The sequence below is a fragment of the Stegodyphus dumicola genome, chromosome X2 (assembly GCF_044657685.1).
Source record: "Stegodyphus dumicola isolate Sdum_Otavi_A_Nest chromosome X2, ASM4465768v1".
Classification (NCBI taxonomy): Eukaryota; Metazoa; Arthropoda; class Arachnida; order Araneae; family Eresidae; genus Stegodyphus; species Stegodyphus dumicola.
In genome coordinates, this window is record NC_140781.1 from 44770414 (window position 1) to 44789155 (window position 18742).

Consider the following 18742-nt stretch of genomic DNA (forward strand, 5'->3'; position numbering starts at 1 on the left):
TCTGCGACGCCGCTGGAGCACGCTGAACAAAATGCCACATTTTAGCTGTCCGTGAAAACTGCAAAAAGCGCCTTTCTAACTGTGCGGTTGTGGCCTAATATATGCCTGAAACTAATAATTTTAAGACTGTCTGGTATGCCTAGTCACATTAATGGAATTAACGAACGTTAGGGAGGTACGTGACCGGCAGACTCACTAGCTAGGAAAATCTCCTTACTACGCATGCAAGCATAATTGAAACGTGAATGTTTTGAGTCAAACGATAGTATAGTAGACTAATTTTGCACTCTAAAATTGTCGAACGTCAGTGAGTTAATATGTCAGTGGGCATGTGTTAGCTTGTATGTTTCTACCACGCTACAGGCTACAGTTTGTTATGTAGAGTAAATAGGGAAGTACTGATGAAAGGAAATATGTTTGAAACGAAATTTTATTTAAAAAAAAGTTCCTGGACCAAAGTAATTAAAAGTTCTCAGTCAATATAATATATTTTTTCATGCATGTTTTGGATGTTTCCGAGCATTATCTTCCTCTGAAAAAGAAAGAATGGAATTTCAGATGACTATTACTCGCAAGAAAAAGTCAATTTGAGCTGTGAAGAAATGACCTATGAAAAGGAGAGGTAACAGGTCAGAATGAATTTTAGTGTATGAAATTTATACTTGCATAAGACTTGGGCTTGCTTCCTCGTTTTTCCGTCGGATGGACCGGGCTGGTCATTCATGGTGTTGGTATATTCACCTTTTGGTTGCCCTGTCTTACGGGTCTTGTGTTGATGAAGTTGGGAGTTTTCAAGTTGAGCATCACTTTCAATCGAACAGTTCCAATACGCCTAATACTTCATACGGAAGGTATATCGTTCAACCGAGTTATGTGTTGAGCCGGGACAACAGACTTTGGAGTCACACAAAGTATACCACCCATCAAGTGATATGTCTTATACCCACCAATAGTTCACATCTTTAGTCTGCATCAATAGTCTGCTTTATCATACACTATTTGGGAAAGTGTTTGTTGATTAAGCGATTGGATAATGAGGGACATTTCAAAACATGTGGCTTCGGTGTATGATGAGCAAAATCCTAATGAGCTCAGTACATTAAGTAACCTGTATGATCTGTACCTCTTATATGAAAATGCTGCAACCTCCACTTGCATAGTAGATGTATATAGTTTTGTTTTCACGTTTCAACTAAGCAATCGTCTGTTGAAAGTGATTTCTTCCTCCATTTGTCAATATTTCCTTTCTTCTTGCTCATAACCATAGCATCTGTGAAACCTTGAAGAGATTGGGTAATGTGATCCTCAACGCTATCTAAAAATCTATGTGCTGGAGGGTACCATGTCAAGTCGTACACTTGAGATCGTACATCTCGACGATAATAGCAGCAGCTGTTTTAACAGTTCTTAGTCTTTTTCATCCTGACACAATAAATCAGTAATAAACTTGTGATTCATAGCCTTGTAACAAAAAATAAAGGCATATTAGCTGTTACCAGTACATCATCTTCGTACTCTTCAAGAAGGCGTGCGTTTACTGCTTTGGGGGAGAATGAAATTCGACTTGTAATGTGAATGTTGTAAATTCGGCTCAGTTCGGCTCGTTAATTGTAAATTGGCATTCCTCTATACTGTTTTCAAGAAACGGGAAAATTTATTGCGTTGCTGCTTGTATATCATCTCTAGTTCTGCCAGTACTTGATTAATACAAAATTTAGAACACAAAATTTGTCTACTGTACCATCATTTCACTCAAAACACTCAAGTTTCATTTACCATTTATGTGGGATGAGGTTAGGATTAAAATAGAGGAAGGCAGTGGTATTTTAAAGGTACTTAATGATGAAAGAATAAACATGATTATGGTATGTACAGAGTGAAAGGGAATAAGATAAAAAGTTCTATTCATCATGAAACGGAATTACATCATCAAGCAATACTGTCGAGCGGCATAGTTCAGTTACATCCATCGCCACGTCATAACCTCATCGGAATGGAATTCTGTCCATTTCCTCACGCAACTTGAAGTATCTCGCTGCTGTAGCTGTTGCTAGATTTAGGAAAAGGCGGATGAGTTGTAGGAGCGAATATCCACTCGGCCATTCTGCCTTGCCAGCCATCATCGCCTGGGGTGGATCTGAAAAGAAAGAAAAAGAAACCAAAAAGCAGAAAAAGTGAAAAGAAAAAAATCAATATCCAGGTGGCGAATGTTAAGTTTGTGCACCACCGTTTCATCTTATCAGCAGAGGGTGACAGGATAATGGTGCCTTCATGGCGTATCTTTCGTACTTCGTAAAAATCAGTTGGATGAACTTTCGTTGTCTCATAACAACCGAAGAATTTGGAATGAAGTTTAAGTCCAAGTTTCAGCTCAAGTCGAAGATTTAATCTAAGTCGAAATTTCAGTTCAGGTTGTATTGGCATTTTGTATTCATGTTTATATTGCAGACAGGTTTGCGACGTTTCCTATACTGTCGTATATGTGCGTCTTGTAAACGGAGGGAGTTCCGTTGAGCTTCAATAAATAAGGCATCTTGTTCATCATCTTGATGTGTCAGCAATTTCATTTTCTTTGAACTTGTTTTAAATTTTCTTCGTTCATACTTCCAGCTCTCTTCTTGCGTTTCGTTGGGCGTGAAGCAGCTAATGAATATGAAACAGTAATTTTGATTCATGCGGATTAATTCATACGGATAAGTATTTCATACGGATAAGTATTTCAGCATTCTTTGTTGCCTCAAAAGCTTCAACTGCATCTTTTTCCTGTATATAACTTACGGTAACATTTGGATGTACAGGTGATAAATTCAGAGTTATTTGAGATGCTTTTGGAAAAGGTTTACCAATTTGAGAAATTGTACTATCCGCTGGAATGTCACAGACAAGTAGTTTCTTTGGGAGTTTCCTGCACTTTTAGCAGGTGTTATCTCGTTTGCTTGATCAGCACATGCTTGTTTAAACTGATTCAGTTGTTTTTTTCACAGTTTCTTCATTATTCTGCACGTTTGGATCATAATCGACATCATCATCATCATCATCATTAGCTTCATGACTGTCATCATCATCATCTTCGTTGTCATCAACATCATCTTTACTGACATGATCCTCATCAACAACAGCAACGTCATTTTCCTTAACTTTTCTCTTCAACTGATTTTCATTTCCTTTTATTCCCTGAAAATCTTTCATAATAGTGTCAACTTTGTGTGGTTTGTGAGGAGTAATGATATGCTGAACTTCTTCGAGAATTTCCGATTTTGAGATGTGTGAAAGATCAGGTGGAAATGTGTGATCATCAGTAACATTAGCAACATTAACAAAAATTTTATCATTATTATTTTTGCATAAATGAATACCGTCTTTATCAAATGTAAATCGAGTTTGTCGCAAAAAGTCTATTCCGATAATCGCATCAAGAGGAATCATATAGTCTTTTACTACATGGATTTTAGCAGGTAAAGTAGTGTTTTGAATTTGAATGTAGTCCTGAAAGAATCTAATACTTTGACTGTGTCTCGGCCAAGTCCTGAGAATGTAATTCTGGAAGGATATAATGGTGGAGAACCAATTTTGCGGTATGCTTGCTCATTAATTAGCGTTGCTTGTGATTCAGTGTCATAGAGAGCAGTTAACTGGTTTCCTTTAAGTTGAATATCAACATGCATCGGATGTTTAGAACAATTTTGAGCAGAAAGTGCATTTACAGTTCTATCAGATGTAGAGCAATTAGCAGATTTCGTGGTAGAAGTACCAGAACGTTTGGGACAATTGGAATGAACGTGACCATAATTTTGGCAGGCCATTAGATTTATTTGGACAAGTATCGCTTTTATGTCCGTTTAGACCACAAGAATAACATACTGGTTGAGTGTCTGATGTACGTTTAGCATCAATTTTAACATTGGGAAAGGAATTTGTAAACTTCTTTGGAGTATTTTGCTTCAAATGTTTTGAATTGTTAAAGAGTTTTTCATAAATGTTCAGATTTTCTTTAAATTCAGGAATGGATTTACAACCGTACAAAATTATTTTATTGTTTGATGAATCCGGAATTCCATTTACAACATAATCAATCAAAGAAGAATCTCCATAGAACATTTGTGTGCGAGGTCTCTAGTAGCTAAAAAATATTCTTGTAAGGTTTCAAATTGTTTCATGCGACGTGATTCCATTATTTGATGTAATTGAAGGCTATTCATTTTATCCAAAAATTCATCTAATAAATGGTGTTTTAATTGTTCCCAATTAGTAATTCCATGAATTGATCTTATTAAAGTTAAAGCTGGACCTGTAAGACATTTTTTTAACAAAAATTACTTGGTGTACAGGATTCGTGATTTGATAGAGATTAAAAATGTCATCAATGTCTGAAATAAAAGTTTCAACGCAGTAATTATCCCGAGAGGAAAGGGGTTTGATCAAATCAACAATGTCTTTTAAGTCAAAACATTGAAACGGAACAGTCTGTGTTTGCGGGTTAGACGATAGCAATAAAATTGCAGGTGCGCTTTCAAGAGAGATTTTTGCCTCCATTTGTAAGACAGAAAATAGTAAAGATTCATCAAGAGTGGGATTAATGGTTGTTTGCGCTACGCTATGCGTCGAGGGTGAACTTTGCAGCAAAGCTTCTTCTTCAAGGTCGATGTGTTCAGCGGAATCTGATTTTAATAATGACACGTCAGCAAGATTTGTGAGAACGGTGTCAGCACACTTTTCAATATCGGTGTAAAATTCTAAATACAGTAAGTTACATATGGCAATTAATTCCGCGAAAGAAAATTCTTTTATAATTTTTTGTTTCATATCTTCAAAGTTAAATGGTTTGAGAAAAACCAGAAAAATTGCGTAACCTAGCACGATTCTGCCGATCACCATCTGAGCCAAAAACTAAACGATGTAGAAACTTGATATACTTGGTGCTGGCAGTTTTTAATGACTGTGCAATGTTGGGATAATCGTTAAGTGTAGCCATTATTTATCAGTTTCGTTTTTACCAAAGATGAAATTCACAAAATATTATATTCTCCAATGAATGTTTCGATTTTGTCAAATATTTATCTGGTTTCAAAAATTATCACACCAAAATATATTCTTAATTTTTCTTAATCTTCACAATAATATTAATTCTTCTTAGTATATTACACAATAACCATGATGTTAAAACACTCAAAAATCATAAATGAAATTGTGAACATATGATTCAAACAAATGGTAAAATATATCTTCAAACATATAAGAATATGTTAAGAATAGAAAATAGAATAGAAGATATGATATCAAAATTAATAACTTCAAATAATATTGTACAATCCTTGTAAAAGATAGGCATTATAAGAAATAAGAAATTTACGCATCAAATTCAAAAACGAAAGTATTAACTCTTCAGAGCGATTTTTTAATACATCACAATTCTTTAAATAGTCGGCAATGGATTTCCATCAAAATCAAATACCTTTAGTTTATTCAATTAAACTTCGTCAAAACTGTTTAATTAATTGTCATCAACATCAAATTCGAAAACGGAAGTGTTAATGATTCAAAGTAATAATCATTCAAAAATAAAATGAATTTTCATCAAAATCAAATGCCTTTCGCTCCTTCAAATAAACTTCATAAGAAGGCGTCATCAAATTTTCATAATAACATGAAAAAATATTACTTCCTGACTATTATTACTTCATCAAATAAAATTAGCTCTACTTACGTGCTGACGAATCACAACAACTGGGATCTTGCGATATTATTCCACAGGTTTCCACAGTAGTCCGTCATTTATAGTTATGCTCAGTATGTTATAGTAGATGGTAGTCTAGGGGGTTTAAAAAGTTGAAGGGAAGAATAGATTTTAGTTCAAGGGGTCGAAAGAGTTCGCGGGGCCGATCCCCCCATGTGGGATGAGGTTAGGATTAAAATAGAGGAAGGCAGTGGCATTTTAAAGGTATTTAATGATGAAACAATAAACATTATTATGGTATGCAGCGCCGGCGTAAGGCTACCGAGCGCCCGCCAGCAAAGTAGCTAAAGTCATCCCCCTTTTCTTAATTTTTATATAGGAGAAGGAAGTTTTGAAGAAGTCATTTGTTGAAATTTTTTGTAACAATTTCTCAAGAATAATTTATTTTTCTGTATTTCATATTTACAAATTTTTTTATAATTCCTTTTGCGTCTATTTCTTGACAGATTTCATTTTCAATGGCAATCAAAGCTAGATTTATGAGTCTTTCCTGCGATACACTTGACCGTATATGTCTTGATCAATTTTAATTTGGAGAATAATTTTTCGTTACTAGAAACGCTAACAGGAACGCTAAATGATATTCTCAATATGATCTTCAAGTTCAGGGAAGCACCAATTATTTGACACAGCTAAGTTCAGAATATTGAATGGGTCATTCATACCGGCTGTAAAATTGTCTTTCGAAGCTAGTGTTTCGTCATAAAGTTCTTCTGCATTAATATATTTATTGTCACCACACTGTAACAATTTTTCTAATTTACTGCATTTCATTTTCAAATTTGCATTATCGATTTCTGATAAATTACCCAGGAAACTAAAATTATCGCAGTGATTTTTCATTGCATCAAATTTTTCCTTTAATAATGCCCATGCAGTATCCATAATTCTAAAAAAGACATTTATCCTAAACTTCTCTTCTGGAGATTGAGGAGATTCGTCAGCATGTTCGTAGGACGAACGTTCGTAGCATGCGACAAAGGAAAACGAAATGTCACTTCGTAATCGAAGTGAGATTCCGTTTTCCTTTGTCGAACTTCTTCAACAGTTTAAACTGCGGCTCACCATCCAGTGCTTCATTAAGTTGTTGGGCTTTCTCAAGAATACTTTTGTAATTGATGTCACTTCTTATATTCTCCAATGAATGTTTTTAAGTTTGCAACTGTTTGCTGACAGGATTAATTCTGTTAAGCAAATCGTGTCAAAGTATCAAGGATAAATAAATAAAATTAATAATAAAATGGATTAAATGAGGATAAATAGAAAGTATACTAAGTAAAATAAAATAAGTACGTACTTCATCAAATGGATTTTTCTTTTCCTGTAGTAATAAGGTTATTGTGCATCGAAACTTTTCTTGGCCAAACGCTTAATAAATACGAAGAAAGAATGTGCAGATGATACATAACACGCGGCTTTCTAGACTCATGGAAAATGACCATTATATGGTGCTGGGTGCGCAGAAGAGTTATTTTGTAAGGATCTTAAGTTTTACTAACGTTTATTTTATTTTAAATCTTTACTATCACTTCTTATTTTCTACTTCCGGCCAGAATTATAAGCGTTAAGGTTTTTATGCAAAGTTTGTCTGGCGAACGCCGAGTATTTAAGTTGTGGCTTTTTGCCAAGCGAGAGAGAGGAAGTAGTGAGTCGAAGCAGGCCGCTTACCTTAGAAGTTACGCAGTTGCTTGTTGCCTTCCAGGCCAGAGGTTTTAATCCTCTTGATAAATTTTAAACGTGTTGTAGTGTTCACAGTTCTCTGTACTACATACGCTTCCTATTAATATAAGGCCAATCTTCCACGTTTATTATTCTAAAGTTAAAATAGAGTTTAGTTTTATTTTTATACTTTTACGTTTTGACCCCAAGTAGAGGGTCGGTGTATTCCGAAGTACGGAAGTCATTGTAAATAGAGAAAAATAAAGGGTTTTGTATACCCTTCTTGTGTTTCCTGTTTACTTCCCACAGTTTTGAACATAGCTTTAGTAAGCTCTCTGTTCCGAGTCAGGTCCTTGCATGTTCCCGAAGAAGGTTAGAAGGAACATTGATCCTGATAATTTTAAGTAGTGCACAACGTCTACGTGTGTAGTCGGTTAAGTACGGTATTACCGAGATTAAACTTGCTTCAGAGCGTGAATTCCCACGGCTTTTGGAACTCGAACTTCTTTGTGTGGCACTGTACCTAACGATTGATGGATGGGTGGCAAGGCGTTAATTGATGGTCTGGGGAGGCAAGGGGGTCGCAAACGCCCACGGTCCCTGTTCTGTGCAGCATTCAATGTAAATTCGTTTTTCTTCTCAGTAAGTGCACATTCTTTTGCATTAAAAAAATAACTCTGGGTCGTTGGTTGGTCAGCGCCCTCTCTTGGTCGGCGCCCACCTACAAAGAAGGCCTTGCAGGCCCGCTTCTGCCGGGCCTGATGGTATGTACAGAGTGAAAGGAAGTAAGATAAAAAGTTCTATTCATGAAACGGAATTACATCATCAAGCAATATTGTCGAGCGGCATAGTTCAGTTACATCCATCACCGCGTCATAACCTCATCGGAATGGAATTCTGTCCATTTTCTCACGCAGCTTGAAGTATCTCGCTGCTGTAGCTTTTTTTGAGCTCGTTATAAAGGCGTCGAAGATTTTCCAAGCGTTAATGTATGCATTGTGTAGTACTTTTGTCAACTTTGTACAGAGTGGTCATATTCGAAAAGTGCTTAGTTTTCGAGTTATAAGCAAAAAACTGAAAAAGATGCCAAAATTTTTTTTTATTATTATTATTTTGTGAAACCGGCCTGTGGTGAGATAACAAACCTAAAATTCGGATTCTGCATCCCAAAAAACACATATAACCGTTGGAAAAAAACTTTTTGTACCTTATATGACTGGAGTGACTTGTATTTCAATTAACGTGCAATGCTTCATTTAGCACAAAACTGCTTAAAATCAAAGGAGGATTAAATTTCTTAAAATTAATTTCTGAATTGTAACTGTATATTAGCCTATTTTTGTTTGCAAGAGACGTTAAAATAAACTTAAATGTTAACTGATATGGTCATCGCCTATTCAGCAATCACTGAACATAAGCTAAAACGTTATGAGAAGCATGCATTATCGTTTCTATAGCGATCAGCTTCTGTTTGCCTTCGTATGCTGTCTTTTAACATTACAAGTAACGCTGCACACTTTTAGCATTATAAGTCTTTTCACATAAAGAATTTCTTGAGTTGCTCAATTAGATACTTGTCAACTGGGACAGCAAACAGAAAATCAGAGATGTTTTCATTGGAGAGATACGGATGGCTTCAAAATAATCCAAAAATTATGCTCATTCCTTTGTTATGTTAACTGTATCAGGTTCAATGTTTCTTCTAACCTTCTTCGGAAACATACAATGACCTGACTAGGAACAGAGAGCTTACTAAAGCTATGTTCACTAATTGTAGTAAGTAGACAGGATACAGACGAAGGGTATACAAGACCCTTTATTTTTCTTTATATACAATGACTTCCGTACTTCGGAATACAATGACCCTCCACTCGGGGTCTAACGTAAAAGGTATAAAAATAAAACTAAACTCTAATTTAACTTTAGAATAAGATTGGCCTTATAATAACAGGAAGCGTATGTAGCACAGAGACTGTGAACACTACAATACGTTTAATTTATCAAGAGGATTAAAACCTCTGGCCTGGAAGGCAAATAGCAACTGCGTAACTTCTAAGGTAAGCGGCCTGCTTCGAACTCACTGCTTCCTCTCTCCTGCTTGGCAAAAAGGCCACACTTAAATACTTGGCGTTCGCCAGACAACTTTGCATAAAATCCTTCACGCTTATAATTCTGGCCGGAAGTAGAAAATAAGAAGTGATAGTAAAGATTTAAAATAAAATAAACGTTAGTAAAACTTAAGATCCTTACAACTGTTTCGAAATTTTGCTGTGTTAATTCCTTATAAATTTATTAGACTTGATTTACGAAATCTAATTCGATTATAGCGAGCACTTGTACTGTAAGATAAACGCAAAAGCCGTAAGCATTTTTATTTTCATTTAATAGGATGCAGTTTTAACTCGCTAAGTTTTTTTCGTTTAATGGCTACAAGCAGAAACTTTTAACGGACCCATGGCTTTTGTATTAACAGAGTTCAAATGCATTTTATTAAATTCATAGGGTGGGATTCTCACCTGGGGGGACCACCAGCGTCCGAGCGGTAAAGACGCTGAACACTGGTAGTTCGGTCGGAGGTTTGAATCCTGCGAACAGGCTGGCTGCATGGACGCTTTCGTGGTTTTCCCCATGTGTAACGTGTATACGAGCCAGTTTCCCTAAGTCCTCCACGAAGGCATCCCTCCCTTTATGCAGATAGCTCTCGTGTGCTTTGCCATAATTAAATAATCCAATCCAATCCAATCTCACCTAGGGGGACTTTCATAGTTTCGTGGGTGGAATGCGGTCATCCTTTTATTTATCTGTTAAGTATTTTAGTTTATCAATATAAAAAATGCTTTTATTTAAGGTTTGGTATTTATCAACATTTTCTGTGCTTTTTCTTGTTTAATTTATAAAGCACATTATATGACTTTAAATAAACATACATGTATATTTTCAGTTTTGGAAAGGAGGGGGATTTTCTAGCAATGGTGAAAAATGTCCATGAGACGATTTAAAAGTTGAGATCCTGTGCTCTATACCTTATCATCGGATAGTCCTGTAATGAAAATTCGTTCAATTTTCAGAGTTTTGAGGATCTGTATGACCATTCATATTTGAATCTAGTGGCTTATTACTCCATTCTGTCTTAAAATTTGTGAGCAAAAGTGGTTTACGTGAGATGTGGCAGAAATTAATGTTAAATGCTTTGCCTACACGCCACAAAATTCAATGCTTGTCATTATTTCAGGTTAACAGTAATGCTCCTAACTCCATTCTGTCTTGAAATGTGATATTAGGAGTAGAATTAAAGCGGTAAAAGGTATCATTCCTGTGATAAACGCAGCAAACTCAAGGCTTACATTTCTTCTAGCCTAGGAATAATGCTGTTTCGTAACCGAGTAGCGTAATCCCAGTTGTGATAATGATATTTTTAGAAGCAAAGCCATATATACAGACCCGAAGTATCTAGAATACACTTTATTTAATATGAAATTATAATTAAAAGTTAGAGAGTAAATTCTTTTAAAAAATCCATAATTTTGTACATTGTCGAGCTAACTGCATTGCCATAGGCTATAAATTCACTGAAGTTCAAAGCTTTGTATCCTTACTGACTTTTAAAATACCGTGTATTTTACATTTGAATTATTTACAATTACCGCAATTTTAAATCCTTTAATTATTCATTTTGACTTTGTGTATTTAATTGACAATAATGCAACAATAATTATTCTTTATTTCATATGTGGAAAATATTCGTACATTCAAGATATAAGCCAGTTATGCAAAAGATGCAGTCGTCGTTTTATCAAGACAACTAGAAATGAGGAATTGAAGTCGAAATTTAAAATATTACAACAAATTTTAACTTTATATTACTAACTTATTAAGGTGTTTCAGACGAATCTTTCCTGCTAGTATGGTTATCAGTGAAGCATGATTACCACCTTGTTCAAGTTTGCATTGACTGTATTGTCTTTGTGGAATGGAAATTCTTAAAATCTGGGGATTAAAAATCTTTCCTTCCAGTAGTTTGTGACTCAGAACTATCAGATTTCATCAGCGGGGTGTTCTAGATGAAACTTGGAATAGAGCTGGCTAAGCTTATAATGTCAAGGCCCATGGCCAACGAAAGATGGATTTCCTTGACTCCCCACAGCTATGAATGGTACCGTCTATAATATTCAGACATAAGATTAGCAACAACAACAACATGAAGGATTATGAAATTTAATTTGGAAACGACAAATCATTATAACAGTTTTGACTTTTTAATACCTCTTCAACTGTATAAAAGGAATGACTTCCTTTCTTTAATACCTCTAATTTACTGAAAGATAAGTTTTTATCCTACCAGAAATTTTATTTAAAGCATCTTAGCAGGATTATTTTGATAAAATACGCTAAGTAAAATTTAAAATAGTTAAGCGTACCTATACGCAAATGACTGCACTGAAGATGCGTTTCTTAAACACCATTCCAGAAGTGTTTCTATCATTTTGTTTATGGTTTCATGGAGGCTGAAGGTAATATCGAGAGTGTGTCAATTACGTTTAGTTACACCGCTGGAATGAACCACTTCTCCAGTAACTGCACGTCTCAGTTGATGGTACTCACAAATTCAGTGAAAGGATCGTTATCACAGCTATCATGTTCTCTATCGCATCACGTTTAACGACCGCAACGATTTCTCCTATCGCTAATGTTTGAAATACAGTTCCGTTACCATTCACCGAGCGAGGTTATTTCAAGCGTCTCATCGCACTTTTTTTATTATACTGCATTCAGTAATTTACAAAACATTTTATGCTTTTCACGTATAATTTTCAAAAAACTTCTGCTTCAGTTTCAGTCTGTTGCTGCGTAACCATAAACATTAATTTCTAGGTCTCGCTTTAGACGTTCGGGAGTTTTATGTCAGAGAACAGAATGATAAAAACGCGTTGCGTGTAGAATCGGAAATATATCTCTCTGCGTGCTTAAATAGTGATTTATCGAAGATTGTCGTGTTGTGCTCGTACACCAATGAAACGTCTCTATTTATTTAACTATATGCGGAACCTAATTTCCTTTATATATTTCTTTGTAGGTGTACCGAAATGTTTGAGTTGGAGAAAAAGAACTCCTCTTGTTGAACATTAAAGTAAAATGTTTTGCATGTTGAAATGTCGAAACTTTAAAGGTAGAAATCGCACTGTAACGTAAAATCAATAGGAAAAAAAAAGGACGCCCTGCCATCTTCTTCCTTTTTTTTTTTTTTTTTTTTTTCCTAAATAGTTTCCATGATTAAAAGATGTTATGCTTTTTATAAATTAAAAAGGAGCATACTTTCTTTTTTTTTAATCTCCCTAATTCTTTTAATATATGTATTAAAACAAATCATGAATACATATGTAAGATTTAGAAGTTTATATGTCTCTAAAATCTATATTGCAGATTACTAAGCTTGTAAAAGTATACTTTTTCAAACACTTGATTGCGTTTTTCAATATATGTAGGTGATTAAAAGCTGGAATAAGATCATTGTTGTCTTAAAATGCGAAAGACAGTATAAACCTGTCAGACAGTATTAAACTGATAAATTAATTTTATGATTGTATGAAACTTATAATGTTATTTGTATCAATTTCTGATGTTTTTAATCCTTGCTCTACCATCTACCAATGGATCATGTACTATCTTCTAGAAAATTTACAGTCCGCTGACTACACTGACAAAAAAAACCTACGCTTAAATAATAAAAAAATAGATTTCATGAAATTTGTACAACATAAAACTGGAACACATTGTGCAATACAAATAAACTTCATCCACATGTAAAAAATAATTTGGTAATGAAGGTGTTAATATCCATCGCTGATATTCGTAAATGCACAAAAAAACAACTCTTTCAGGTGGTGTATTTAATTATGGCAAAGCACACGAGGGCTATCTGCCTAAAGGGAGGGATGCCTTTCGTGGAGGACTTTCTAAGAGAAACTAGCTCGTATACACGTTACACATGGGGAAAACCACGAAAACGCCCATGCAGCCAGCCCGTTCGCGGGATTCGAACCTCAGACCGAACTGCCAGTGTTCAGCGTCTTTACCGCTCGGCCGCTGGTGGGCCAACTCTTTCAGACCTGAGTTTTTCCCAGATATAAAAAATATTATTGATACTCATTTAAAGAGATGAATCACACGCCTTTAATAAAATTGAAGCATATAGAATATCTGAAACTATGTAGTTAGTATCAGAAGCATAAAAGGTTCTTTGTAACGAAGTATTTTTTTAAAAGCTTGTCCATTCCAACGAACATGTGGTCTTAAAGTGTTCAACCTATTCGGGAAAAACTTCAGATTTCCACCTCCGTAATTTCTAGGGAAAACCAACCACAAAAAAGGACGACTGGGTATAAAAATTTCAAGCTGACTGGGTAACAGAATTTTTGGTTTGATAATAATATGTTTCGCAGTTTTAAATACCCAGAGCAGCGTTTTTGAGTATTATGGAACCCTTATGACAATATTTAAGTTCTAGGAAGATCCAGCGTCCACGCGATAATATTTTCTCATATTATCGCATTGTTATTAATAATTTTTAATGAAGACAAAAAAGAGCTATCATGTTAGCCATTTATTTCAAAACAAAAAATGCAATTGATATAATCCTAAATATAATTAGATATAGATAAATAATACATTTATTTAGTATAACAAATATTAATGGGAAATCTGTGCCTGTTTTATGGAACATAAATGTTGAATTCGGGGTCTGATTTTGATATACATAAACGGATCTCATCTTCCACAAAAAAAGAAACGATTTCTGTTCTTACATTCTGGATCATCAGTCCATGTAAAATCAATTGATAAATAACTTTCATTGCAATAGTGAACCTTTTTTGCACCTCATTCTTTATCAGCTTTTTGAAATTTTGTATGATATTCTGGATATTTATTATTAGTCTCTTCAGAATTATCTGGATTGTTTGTCTTCATGTATCGCCACATTTTAACCATTAAATCTATAGATGAATTAAAAACTGAGAACCAAAACGGAGTAAAATACAGATTAAATAGTAGTAAAAATAATAGTAAAATAAAATAAAATAAATAATAGTAAAATAAAATACAATAAATAATAGTAAAATAAAATAAAATAAATAATAGTAAAATAAAATAAAATAAATAATAGTAAAATAAAATAAAATAAATAATAGTAAAATAAAAAAGTACGCATTAGTACTCTGTTTAACCAACCACATAATCGTACACTTATTGCATCACTCATGCATCCACAGTCACAGTAGATTCTAGTCCGTGTCATTTCATATTAACATTAAAAAAGCTGCCTTTGGTTGTTCGGCTATGTTCGGTTAGACTCGTGTTGCATGCATAACCTTGCAATGCCAATGAACAGTTTAACGAAAGTTGCTAAAGAATAAGTTAATACCCTTCCAATTTTATTATTTAATCATTTTTTCTACAATTTAATTGGTTATACAAGTAATAAAGAAATTCGTATAACACTTGGCGACGTCTGACGTGTCTAGCTGAGCTTTTTGGCCGAATAGCCAAAGGCAGCTTTTCAATTATCATCGGCTAGACTTGTACTACAGTCAAACCGGCTGGCCCCACCGAAGTTACCCGAGTACAGTACCGAATCAGGTAAAAAAAAAAAAAAAAAAAAAAAAAAAAATTGTTTTCCCTTTCATGATGTACGTGTTCCTTATTTCTTGCGGAGCCCTTAACAATGTTTCCAGAAACCCTGTTTGGGAAACTGATCTAGCATATAAATTTATGATATGGTAATATAAAACATTTAATGTTCAAAGAAGTTGAATTAGTGGTAAGAATTTAAATGACTTAAAATTTGCATTGAAAAGTAAATATGATCACGAATATCAGTGATACAAAATTCCTCAATAAAAGATACATAAGAAACTGAAATTTATTCGTAAAATTATCAAAACTAAGAAATCCTAAGGCATTTGTACAGATGTTTAGTTGGATCTCATTCGAAATATCCTGAACAGTTTCAGAAACCATTTGAATCTATTTGAACAGGTGCATTTTTCAATTTATTTCAGCCTTTTCTGTGACTGAAATGCAGAGAATGATAATATCCTCGAAAGGATTATGCCTCTAAAGAATATTGTATTGCGAAAATACTATAACATATTTTGACGTAAATGATAGCATAGTAACTTGATTCTATTAATTGAAACATAATTTACAATGACAGAATTTCATCATCGTAAGAATTTTAATAAAAATTTCTGCATTCGTAAAGATTTTATTCGATTTATGAAAATTCAAGGAAATTTAAGCTTAGAATTATCAGATTTAAGCAAACATACTATTGGTATAATAATGTTTTATAGCAACTGCAAAGGATAAAATATATGATTTGGTTATACTTAATAATTTTAAAAATTGACCTGAATCTGATATCAAAAAATCTAAATCCAGAATTCATAATTTCAATTCTAACGCTGGATAACACAAGAGCTATCTTACCAAAGTGAAATACTAGTTTATATTTGCACTATACGTACAGGAAACCGTCTCATTCGCCGGGATTTGAACCAACTATCAGAGTTTAACGGTTTTACCACTTTGCCTCTAAAGTATACGCCGTTTACCTGTTTCATGTCTAAATTGCTGCATTGCCTCCGCATGAGGCATAAGTTTTAGGGTCTCCAGTCACCGCATGCTTTTACTTTCATGACCTTTATTTCAAGCAAGTTTGGAAAATAGCAGCTTATAACAATTCCTATAAATTCCTCTAATGATCTTATAAAATTATTACAGTTCTTTTGCGAAGTGATGTTTAAAAATCAGCCATTTAGCCGTAAATGTTCCTAAATAGGAAAATTTATTTAAAAAATTAATTTCTTTTAGATTTTTACGTAATAGCATTTATCTTAGTTCCTACTTATATGGAAATAATTTTTAGCCCAAAGGGCCGTTAATTTCGTTTTGGTATTTTGGGGAGTTTCACTTTCAGATTGTTGCCCCCAAATATTATAGCCTTGTATTATATTTAAAGAAATTAAATAATGAAGAATCTACATTGTTTTCGCATATGTTTCTAGACCGTGGGCCCAGGGGTGCTTATGCATATTGCCTGGACAAGTGGTCAGCTCGTTGCAGGACCCCCGCTGTTTAGTTCCCAAGCGAACTTAGTACTCATTTTATCGACCTCTCAAGCGATGAAATGCTGAGCCAGCCTTGCCCAGCCCGGGGATTGAACCCCGGACCTGTGGTGCTGCTGCGCAACGCGCTAGCCATTGCGCCTCTTTTCGCATATAATATGCATATGCTTCTCGCATTGTGATAAAACAACGGTACTTAGAGCCATCTAGTTTTGAATAACGTACATCTCCACCTGAATATGCGCATCTGGAAGCCTGAATTTGGAATTTGTTTTATTATCTATTTCATATTTTGTAAAGTATTTATGTGTTTTTTTTATTAAGAACTCAACGATTTCAAAGCGAGCAGTGGCAACACTGTACGGAGGAAAGAAAAAAAAAAGGTTTTAATCTCTAAACGTTTGAGACCGTGTATCGGAAATTCTAAAAATATGCTCTTTTTTAATTATTTTGTGATATTGCTGTTGAATTGAATTTTATAGTTTAAGTGCAAAGAACATGATATTTAATAAATAAAGGTAACACACAAAACGCTAAAAAAAAAAAAAAAAAAAAGGCCCATTTTTGGCGTAATATAAAATCTGAAAACTTCCAGATTTTTTTCTTTTTCTTATAATAATATCTAAAGTAAAAACAGTATACTTTTATACATAGTTTGTCGAAAACAAAAAATTTTAAATCACTTATGATTCCTTTTAATTTTCTTGATTTTGGAAGCAAAAATACATAAGGAAGTAAGAATGTAGGAAGTAAAAGTACAAAATAATTATTTACCAGTTACTTAGTGATATTTTATATTTTAGGAATTTATGAACATGCAGCATTACAAATGACCTCATTAATAAAAAAGTATATATGACTTCGTTAATAAAGAGAATGCTCATTATTTTCATTAATGAAATTATTATGAGTGCTCCCAAGTGTTAATACGGCAAAGAAAACTGTACAAAATTTTTTCTCTCATAATTGTTGCATTTTTCGCCTAACTAAATGGAAATAGAATAGAAAATATGAAAAAAACTTAACAATTTTTTAATTGTCACTGCTATAATAGGATAAACACTCAAAACTTTTTAAAACTTAATGATTTTTTTAAAAAGCACTTAAAACAGGTTACTCTGACATATAAAGCTTATTTTCCTTTTAATTCACAAGTCAAAGCATGTGGACGTAGGATGTTTGAGTTTTTTACGTGTGATCTAGATCTAAAACAATTCCGTTGGTGGAAGTCGAAAGTGGAATGAACAGCTGCGAGTATTCGACGTTTTTAAATACTCTGAATGTTATTCTTCTAGACTTGCAACGAATCAGTCTTATCATCAAAACTCTGGAAATTTATCTTTAATACATAATACGGAATAACTGGTAAGCATGTCTGTTCTTTAATATATTTATTCGATTTCTTCATTCCACCCACTAAAATTAATTCTGAATTTCGAACAGCATTAATAAACCAACTGCTTATTATAAAATGTTTGCATACAGAATGTAACCGAATTGACTTTAATATCTTAAGGTGTGACAGAACATGACAAATGTAACCATTTCCATGCGAAAATTTATTATATATTTAAATTTATTATATATTATACATGAATATTGATATACCCACTTCAGTGTGCTGGAATACAAAAATGAACGCGGAAGCACAGTCAATGCCAAGAACATGGGGAACGAAAAGTAGTTTTAATTTTGTATAGTTATAAGAAATAATGTCTGCTATTTTACAAGAACTGTTTAAGTAAACGTCCACCAACTGTAATACATGTATTACAACGACAACGCAGTGATTAGTCTACTCCTTAGAAGATAGACTTCAAGTCACGTACTTCTGCAATAGCAACTCTGATTCTGACAACAATGTCTTCAGAACAGTCAATCTGCATTTCGGTGACCGAGATTCATCGCTGTTGATTGACTAGTTAAATGAATGACTAGTAACTGCACATATTGCAGTTACTAGTTCATTCCTTTTAACAATTCTTATAAATATCAAACAATGTTTCTTTTTAATGAAAGTAATTCAGATGGCTTTTCGTTTTCCATTTTTTGTACTTACTGTGCTTTTGCGTTTATATTTTGTATTGCGAAAATTGTTACTTTTGCCATGTTCTGTAACCTCTTAAAATTGTTACCGTCAATTCTATAGCAACTCGTATATATAATCAATATTTTTTTTTAATTCTAGAATGGAGAATATTTATGAGAAATGTACAATGTTACC

General features: G+C 33.8%; 1 protein-coding gene across 3 annotated transcripts in view; it reads left to right on the forward strand.

Annotated features, from left to right (window-relative positions):
- LOC118180534 (beta-1,3-galactosyltransferase 5-like) overlaps positions 1-18742 on the forward strand; it is a 52280-nt gene that overhangs the window by 15771 nt on the left and 17767 nt on the right. Inside the window, exon 1 of one of the 3 annotated variants that reach the window (XM_035349625.2) lies at positions 17749-17883. The exons of the other annotated variants lie outside the window; for them this stretch is intronic. The gene's annotated coding sequence lies outside the window, so the exon portion shown is untranslated. Of the gene's footprint in view, positions 1-17748; positions 17884-18742 lie in introns of those variants that run through there. 3 annotated transcript variants of the gene reach the window in all.